This window comes from Schistocerca piceifrons, chromosome 1 (assembly GCF_021461385.2).
Source record: "Schistocerca piceifrons isolate TAMUIC-IGC-003096 chromosome 1, iqSchPice1.1, whole genome shotgun sequence".
NCBI lineage: Eukaryota > Metazoa > Arthropoda > Insecta > Orthoptera > Acrididae > Schistocerca > Schistocerca piceifrons.
Window position 1 is genome coordinate 1,130,776,623 of NC_060138.1, and position 8,130 is coordinate 1,130,784,752.

The window sequence follows — 8,130 nt, forward strand, 5'->3', positions numbered from 1 at the left end:
AAGGGATCACCAAATTAGTATTGGAGGGCAGCGTGGAGGGTAAAAATCGTAGAGGGAGACCAAGAGATGAATACACTAAGCAGATTCAAAAGGATTTAGGTTGCAGTAGGTACTGGGAGATGAAGAAACTTGCACAGGACAGAGGAGCATGGAGAGCTGCATCAAACCAGTCTCAGGACTGACGACCACAACAACAGCAACAACTCTAAAATGTTACATTCTATACTACACAGCTCGCCATCTGCATCGAAATGTTTTTAAGTTAACAAATTATTTTTTCTTTAAATTTGCTGCGACTGCGTCAGATTTTTTTGTGACGTGTTTCTTATAATTTTTTTCTTTGGTAGTATCTGTGTTATCTGAAAAACGTGAAGTTGAATGTAAGAATTGTTGTACATGTGTATCTTCTGTCAGTTTGATTCTGTTCCGAGGGAGAGTAATCTGCTTGTATGATCAAAGGAACAGATCATACAAGTGAAAGGAGGGAAAGATAAAAGGCGTCAGCAAGAGATATTCTACAAATAAAACGTATGAAAATGACCGTTTCAAATACTCAAGGACTAACAGTTGGAGAAAAACGAGTGTAAAGATGGAGTAAAGAACGTGTGATTTCAATGATTAAAATTTCTGAGATTTGGAGGGCGGTTTCTGAATATAGATGAGCTGATATGTGAGCCATAAATGGAGGAAAAAAAAATAGGTTTTTACGAAAAGCCTTTTCATAGAAGCTTGACGCCTAAAAGTCTCAGCAATAACTTTGGTGTATACAAGAAAGGAACACGACATCTTATAAAAATTAGTGCGGGTAGAGATTACAGTATCAACTGATATCTTCATACATCAGGTAAGGGAGACTCCTTTGCGGATATCTTAGGGCACTGGGAAATATTGACACCGAAATTGAACAAAATAAACGGTCACGTGTACATAAAAAGAACCGATTTATATTTCCTTCTCTTACGCATCGAAAAGAACAGCTGGCTACCCTGTTTTCAGTGTTTGGTCTATTAAGTTAATTTCAGTAACTGTGAAGCGGAACTGCTAATGCGTTTCACGACTATTATCGATATTCAAATGATATCAGAATGCAACTTAGGTCATGTTTAAAGTAATCTATGAACTGAAAAGTGATTCTTCTCTTGTAATCACTAACTTCGGCCAATGGATATGCATATGCACCATTGTATTTTATGTCGGTAAGTACTCCTATATGTCACACTTCCTCATTCTGCCAGTGAACATGAATAAAACCGGCAAACTATAGTCAGCCGCTGTGGCCGATCGCTTCTAGGCGCTTCATCCCGTAACCGCGCTGCTGCTACGGTCGCAGGTTCGAATCCTGCCTTGTGCATGGATGTGTGTGATGTCCTTAAGTTAGTTAGGTTTAAGTAGTTCTAAGTCTAGGGGACTTATGACCTCAGACTTTAAGTCCCATAATGCTTAGAGCCATTTAATCCATTTGACAAACTACAGGGTCGGATTCCTGACTGCAAATGGAGGGACAAATGGTTCAAATGTCTCTGAGCACTATGGGACATAACTTCTGAGGTCATCAGTCCCCTAGAACTTAGAACTGCTTAAACTTAACTAACCTAAGGACATTACACACGAGGCAGAACTTGAACCAGCGACCGTAGCGGTCGCGCGGTTCCAGACTGTAGCACCTAGAACCACTCGGCCACCCCCGCCAGCGGAAATGGAAGAGAAACGTCGTATGAACACTTGTCCGACGATGGACGGTGTTCGCTGCAAAGACAACAAATAGCCGAAAAGACACAACAGAGCCGCACAGCATCCACATCACAACAGATGTTTAAAGTGGCCTCAGATGCAATGCACACGTCGGTAAAGACAACTGACGACAAAAATCCCATAATCGTGATGGTCTGGTGCAAATACCATCGACAAAATCCTTCCCGTAGAGGGAAATTGTCTGCTGAAATTCCTTGCACTCGTTCCAGGTGACAGGGATAGGAGCTGTTGTCATGCAGGATAGAAATAATCTGACAGTGGCTTGCGCCATATTGGCGGACCACTCGCCTGGAGCTTGCACTAGGGTTCATCTCAATATCCAGTAGAACCCGGTCCTCCAATCTGGTGTACGTACAGTTCGCTGCCTCCCTGTAAGTTCATAGGTCTGAAAGGATCCACGATCACATAAACGCCCAGAAAAGGCTTGCTGTGTTGTGTGACGTGGATAGTCTCTGAGAGGGTACTTGTTTTGGTGTAGCCCTGCTGCCTCTCCACCGGTTCCATCTGCTTTGCAGTACATGAACACCATCTCGGCTTGTTCCCGACATCAATACCGGACCATTCTGCTCCTTAGAGTACGCTGCGTCAGTTACACAGCCTGCAACAGACGGGGAACAAACGGCACGTCGTCAGAGGAACTTTCATTCGCCAGCAACGATGCATTTCCCGACACTCTCCGTACAAATTTTTTTTTCCCAATTTGCAGTCAGCAACCCGTACCTGCAGTTTTTCGGTTTTATTAACGTTCACCTTGTACAGCTGCTGAGCCGTGCGCTTCTCGTGGTCATCCCATTTATTGTTTCTACATCTACATCTGCATCCATACTCCGCAAGCCACCTGACGATGTGTGGCAGAGGGTACCCTGAGTACCTCAATCGGTTCTCCCTTCTATTCCAGTCTCGTATTGTTCGTGGAAAGAAGGATTGTCGGTAAGCTTCTGTGTGGGCTCTAATCTCTCTGATTTTATCCTCATGGTCTCTTCGCGAGATATACGTAGGAGGGAGCAATATACTGCTTGACTCTTCGGTGAAGGTATGTTCTCGAAACTTTAACAAAACCCCATACCGAGCTACTGAGCGTCTCTCCTGCAGAGTCTTCAACTGGAATTTATCTATCATCTCCGTAACGCTTTCGCGATTACTAAATGATCCTGTAACGAAGCTCTCCGTTGGATCTTCTCAATCTCTTATATCAACCCTATCTGGTACGGATCCCACACTGCTGAGCAGTATTCAAGCAGTGGGCGAACAAGCGTACTGTAACCTACTTCCTTTGTTTTCGGATTGCATTTCCTTAGGATTCTTCCAATGAATCTCAGTCTGGCATCTGCTTTTCCGACGATCAACTTTATATGATCATTCCATTTTAAATCACTCCTAATGCGTACTCCCAGATAATTTATGGAATTAACTGCTTCCAGTTGCTGACCTGCTATCTTGTAGTTGAATGATAAGCGATCTATATTTCTATGTATTCGCAGCACATTACACTTTTCTACATTGAGATTTAATTGCCATTCCCTGCACCATGCGTCAATTCGCTGCATTTCAGTACAATTTTCCATAGTTACAACCTCTCGATACACCACAGCATCATCTGCAAAAAGCCTCAGTGAACTTCCGATGTCATCCACAAGGTCATTTATGTATATTGTGAATAGCAACGGTCCTATGACACTCCCCTGCGGCACACCTGAAATCACTCTTACTTCGGAAGACTTCTCTCCATTGAGGATGACATGCTGTGTTCTGTTATCTAGGAACTCTTCAATCCAATCACACAATTGGTCTGATAGTCCATATGCTCTTACTTTGTTCATTAAACGACTGTGGGGAACTCTATCGAACGCCTTGCGGAAGTCAAGAAACACGGCATCTACCTGTCAACCCGTGTCTATGGCCCTCTGAGTCTCGTGGACGAATAGCGCGAGCTGGGTTTCATACGACCGTCTTTTTCGAAACCCATGCTGATTCCAACAGAGTAGATTTCTAGTCTCCAGAAAAGTCATTGAACATAATACGTGTTTCAAAATTCTACAACTGATCGACGTTAGAGATATAGGTCTATAGTTCTGCACATCTGTTCGACGTCCCTTCTTGAAACCGGGGATGACCTGTGCCCTTTTCCAATCCTTTGGAACGCTACGCTCTTCTAGAGACCTACGGTACACCGCTGCAAGAAGGTGGGCAAGTTCCTTCGCGTACTCTGTGTAAAATCGAACTGGTATCCCATCAAGTCCAGCGGCCTTTCCTCTTTTGAGCGATTTTAATTGTTTCTCTATCCCTCTGTCGTCTATTTCGATATCTACCATTTTGTCATCTGTGCGACACTCTAGAGACGGAACTACAGTGCAGTCTTCCTCTGTGAAACAGCTTTGGAAAAAGACATTTAGTATTTCGGCCTTTAGTCTGTCATCTTCTGTTTCAGTACCATTTTGGTCACAGAGTGTCTGGACATTTTGTTTTGATCCACCTACCGCTTTGACATAAGACCAAAATTTCTTAGGATTTTCTGCCAAGTCAGTACATAGAACTTTACTTTCGAATTCATTGAACGCCTCTCGCATAGCCCTCCTCATACTACATTTCGCTTCGCGTAATTTTTGTTTGCAAGGCTTTGGCTATGTTTATGTTTGCTGTGAAGTTCCCTTTGCTTCCACAGCAGTTTCCTAACTCGGTTGTTGTACCACGGTGGCTCTTTTCCATCTCTTACGATCTTGCTTGGCACATACTCATCTAACGCATATTTTACGATCGTTTTGAACTTTGTCCACTGACCCTCAACGCTATCTGTACTTGAGACAAAACTTTTGTGTTGAGCCGTCAGGTACTATGTAATTTGCTTTTTGTCACTTTTGCTAAACAGAAAAATCTTCCTACCTTCTTTAATATTTCTATTTACGGCAGAAATCGTCGATGCAGTAACCGCTTTATGATCGCTGATTCCCTGTTCTGCGTTAACTGTTTCAAATAGTTCGGGTCTGTTTGCCACCAGAAGGTCAAATATGTTATCGCCACGAGTCGGTTCTCTGTTTAACTGCTCAAGGTAGTTTTCAGATAAAGCACTTAAAAAATTTCACTGGATTGTTTGTCCCTGCCACCCGTTATGAACGTTTGAGTCTCCCAGTCTATATCCGGCAAATTAAAATCTCCACCGAAAACTATAATATGGTGGGGAAATCTACTCGAAATATTTTCCAAATTATCCTTCAGGTGTTCAGCCACAACAGCTGCTGAGCCAGGGGGCCTATAGAGACATCCAATTACCATGTCTGAGCCTGCTTTAACCGTGACCTTCACCCAAATCATTTCACATTTCGGATCTCCGTCAATTTCCTTCGATACTATTGCACTTCTTATCGCTATAAACACGCCTCCCCCTTCACTGTCCAGCCTGTCTCTGCGGTATACATTCCAATCTGAGTTTAGGATTTCATTACTGTTTACGTCTGGTTTCAGCCAGCTTTCTGTCCCTAGTACTAAATGGGCGTTGTGACTGTTTATTAATGAGAGCAGTTCTGGGACCTTTCTATAGACGCTCCTGCAGTTTACTATTAGCACATTAGTATTGTTATTCCCTGTTGCATTTTGCCTACTCCTACCTTGTCGCGTCTCAGGAGGCGTCTTGTCGATCCTAGGGAGGGAATTCTCTAACCTAAAAAACCCCCATGTGCACTCCATCTTCTCTTACGGTACTGCCGCCTCTTTTTCTTATTCCATTTACTGGCGTCACTAACATCCTGCCTTACCTTCCTGTGAGTGGCAGCAGCAGCGCTTATCGATAAGTGCACTCTCGTACCATCTCTGGAGCGACCGATAGTATTTCCGGATCATGGTGTGTCTGGAAGTCACTCGGGACGCAGCAGCACTGAACCTGAGTCCAGGGCGCAGCGCCAGTGAGGCGCGGGCAGCCAGTACTTGCCGACCGCTGGCCACACACATGAACTGTCCGACGGAAGGACATTGGAGCGGGACGACCGTTGGTTGGTCGTTCGGTCGGTCGTCTCATCGGGCGACGTGTATTTGGTCTTTTGACCGTTTCTGGACCTCGTCAGTTGGTCATCTCGCCGGACGTGAGTCGGTTCCTTCCTTATGCAGAGATGTTAGGTGCCCAATGGGCAAGTGTTCCCTCTGCATGGTTGAGTCCGAGCCAGAGTGCCCGGGTCGCGGTGTCTCCGAGTTCCGAACGGACATCGAGTTGAGTCCGGTTTGAGCTGCAGTCAGCTTCGGACGGCAAGACTAGTCACACCCTTTCCTACACACGTAACGTGAGTGGGAACGACCTAGGTTGATTGTTCGGTCGGTCGTCTCATCGGACGACGTGTATTTGGTCGCCGACCTGTGTGTAGCTTCTGTATTTTCATTGAGCAGATGAATACTGTTTGCGTACTGGATTAGGGTGTCGGTCGGTTGCGACAGAGCAGCGAGGAAGTCATTTTCGGTTGTCGTGCCGTTGGTTGGGTGGAAGGGAATTGATTGGGTTGTTGGTTGGTTCTCCAGCCGTCCCTAGATCGTGCTGCCACCCGATTATTTAGTGCTACGCTTGGCTGCCTGTCTCACCTAACCTGTTGTTAGAGTTTCCTCCCCCCAACACTTCTAAGCACCACTGTTTGTGATTGTCATTTTGTTTGGTCGCAGATACTGTGCCAGGCCTTCAGCCGTGTATTAATATTGTGTGTTTTGTGTTTAGTATATGGCCTTCAGCCGAACTTCGTAACAACTTTAAAATTAGGCCTTCAGTCGTGTTTCATTTAAAATTCTTGTTGCTCTGTATTTAGGCCTTCAGCCGTGTTTGTTTCAGAATCTGTGGTTTTAAAATGCAAATCCTTGTCTATAAGGTTTCTCTTCAATTAACTTGCATTCTTGAAACGGCCTTCAGCTGTGTTCTGTAAATGTTTATCTTAAGGATGTCTTTAGTTATTCTTAAGTAATTGTTTGGGCCTTCAGCAGACAAGATACTTCATTTTTTCTTAAGATGTTTTTCTGTTGTACTGCCTAAAGGCTTATTTTTAAAGTCTCTCTTTCATTATGTAAAGAATTTTTTTTAAATTGGGCTTTCAGCCGAAGAATTAACTTGAATTTTCCTTAATTTCGCCTTTAGCCGGAATTTGTAAATGCCTCGCTTTTAAAGAATTTCCTTATTTGACCTCAAATATTACCTCGGCGATTAGCTAAGAAGATATTGTAATTTTATATAAGTAAGGCCTTCAGCCGTTACTCTACATCCTGGTGTTTTAAAAGAAATCATTTAAACTTATTCTGGAGAATTTACTTGGGCCCTCGGCCGTGAATTGATCTTTGTTGTTTTCAGGAGAAAACTGTCCATTGGCTTAAGGAATAAAGTTGTGTGTGTTCTTGTATAACTAACAAAATGGTTCAAATGGCTCTGAGCACTATGGGACTTAACATCTGAGGTCATCAGTACGCTAGAACTTAGAACTACTTAAACCTAACTAACCTAAGGGCATCACACACATCCATGCCCGAGGCAGGATTCGAAACTGCGATCGCAGCTGTCGCGCGGTTCCAGACTGAAGCGCCTAAAACCGCTCGGTCACAGCGGCCGGCGTATAATTAACAGTAATTCACCTTCGCTCTTTTCCGCCACCTGATCCGCTCTGTCCTACGAATCCTGATTTCAGCTGTTCCTCTCCTAGTGTGTATGAGGGCATGATATGAGAATATATGTGGATGTAGTTAAGTGAAGGAATAACCCAAAGATAGTTACAAAACTAAGGACAGAGTTTACCTCAGGGAGCTGCAGAAAGATCGATTCGAGAGAGAGTAGAGGGCGTAGGTTGGCCTTCAGCTACTTGGAGACCAGTGGTTTGAATGAGGAACCGTTGTCTCCCGAAAGTAGCCATGTTCCGGCACTACTGCTACGGGGTCGGAATGAGGAGCTGTGCGGCATCTTAGCTCCAGTCGGTATGTCGTAAGAAGTTGAAAAGAAAAGGAGTTGCATCACTGTGGATAGGACTCGCGATATGTTGTTTAGGGTTGATTTGTGTCACATGTCGATGTAATTGTTATTATTCTGGTGCAATGAGATAATGAGTGAGAGGTAGTTGCAACAAACGCTGTAACGTCACAATAGGTTTCGTTACATAGTTAAAATCAGTGTTATGTTGCTATCAGCTGATAGACATTATCAGTGTAAATTCAATTACTTTACATAATTAATGAACAGTGAAATAATCTCAGCCCCAAATTACATGCATGTAGAAACAATTATGGATCAAAGTCTTTTATTCTCATTACAATATGCACGACCTGTGTCCCTATTTACATTTCCCCACCTCTCCTTAAAGTACGTGGTCAGGTGTGAATGTTTTAAGTGTGGTTGCAGACAAACCAGCGATGTAGTGGGTCTCAGAATCT